Source organism: Panthera leo, chromosome A1 (assembly GCF_018350215.1).
Source record: "Panthera leo isolate Ple1 chromosome A1, P.leo_Ple1_pat1.1, whole genome shotgun sequence".
NCBI lineage: Eukaryota > Metazoa > Chordata > Mammalia > Carnivora > Felidae > Panthera > Panthera leo.
In genome coordinates this window covers 31,553,281-31,554,844 of record NC_056679.1, presented here as the reverse complement: position 1 = coordinate 31,554,844, position 1,564 = coordinate 31,553,281, and the positions used below count along the sequence as shown (strand labels likewise).

The 1,564-nt window shown below is 33.2% G+C and overlaps 1 non-coding gene across 1 annotated transcript; it reads left to right on the top strand.

The window, feature by feature from the left end:
* Nucleotides 1–212: 212 nt before the first annotated feature.
* Nucleotides 213–320, top strand: LOC122202407. Its single transcript, XR_006194646.1, has one exon. It is a non-coding gene; the product is annotated as a U6 spliceosomal RNA (small nuclear RNA).
* Nucleotides 321–1,564: the final 1,244 nt, after the last annotated feature.

Genomic DNA, 1,564 nt, shown 5'->3' with positions numbered 1-1,564 from the left:
TTACCACCGCCTCTCTGTTTAAATGGTTTCTACTTACAGGTTTATAAATAGAGACATTAAATAACACCACAATATTGTAAAACATATTACAATGGCCAGATCATCTTATATTTATTACTCCACATTTAGCACTGGCCCTTCCACATAGCAAGCATAAAATAAAATAAATATCATCAGAAGTATTTTTTTATCCATTATCAAAAACAATGTTTGTGCTCGCTTCGGCAGCACATATACTAAAAATTGGAACGATACAGAGAAGATTAGCATGGCCCCTGCGCAAGGATGACACGCAAATTCGTGAAGCGTTCCATATTTTTTTGTATGGAAACCAATTTGACAATAAATTTCATATATTAAAAAAATAAATAAATAAATAAAATAAATAAATATATTAAGAATAAAACAAAACAAAACAAAAACAATGTTTATCTTAAATGCCTGAGTATGACTGCTCTGCTATTATAATCGGCACTAAGCTTCTCAAAATAGACATTTCTTTCCATGTAAGTAAATATTTAGATGGTTACTTTAAAGCATTTGGCCCTAAGAAGGGCTGATAGTTCATCAGATCAAGAACCAGAGTCAACATTCCATGGGCCTTACCGACTTTCAATTTATTTGTATAATTCAAAGCAGCAAATAGCTTTATGTTGTGTGTGAGAGGAAAAAAAAAAAATAAAGACTTGCATGGTATTGCTAAAATCTGTCAGGAGACCCATACATTAAGGATAGAAAGATTAATATCTTTTGTAAGCTGGGTTACTTACAGAGGGACAAGCTAGATGAATAAAAAGAACATAGGTTCTTATTTGTAGATTATGTATAAATCACATAAATGCTGCAAACTGATTTTTAAAGTAAATGTTAGTGACTCTCTGATTGCCTATGTGACCTGAAAAAAGACTATAAAAATAAAGTATTTTTAGGCCCCCAAATTTGCCCTATAATAGAACACACAGTGTCCATTCACTGAGGCCTACATATTCATGACTAAAGGAGGCAAACAGAGTGCTGAGGAAAAGGCTGTCTCCTCAGATGCACACACACCCTGGCATACCTCAGGGCCATAAGCGTGGTGTCAACTCCTGAGAGATAGCACATAAAACTACCAAAACAGTCCTTTCATAGAACTGACATGAACTAAGCTCTCAACATAGTAAGGGCACATAAAGAGTAAGTAAATATAACAAATGTCTTGAATAATTTATTAATCATTTTAATAATGTTTTTTTCATCATTTACCATTTGCATATGTCCTCCATATATATAATTGTTCAGTAATACTGATGAATTCACTCAGGGACCTGTACCAACAAAGTAATCCAGGGCCTAAGATTACAAACCAAATGATTCCAGACATCATCCTGGTGCTTTATTTTCATGTTATTATGCTATTCAATATGCTGGACCCTGGTTGATAGTTCGGTATTTATTATTCAATAATCTCACAAGATACTGAAGGTATACAAATGCAGAGAGAAATGGTAGGTGTCCAAAATCTATTTAGTCTGCTCAATTTGTGATTATCTGTATGTGCTTTTAGGAATTTTAGGAATTTGGA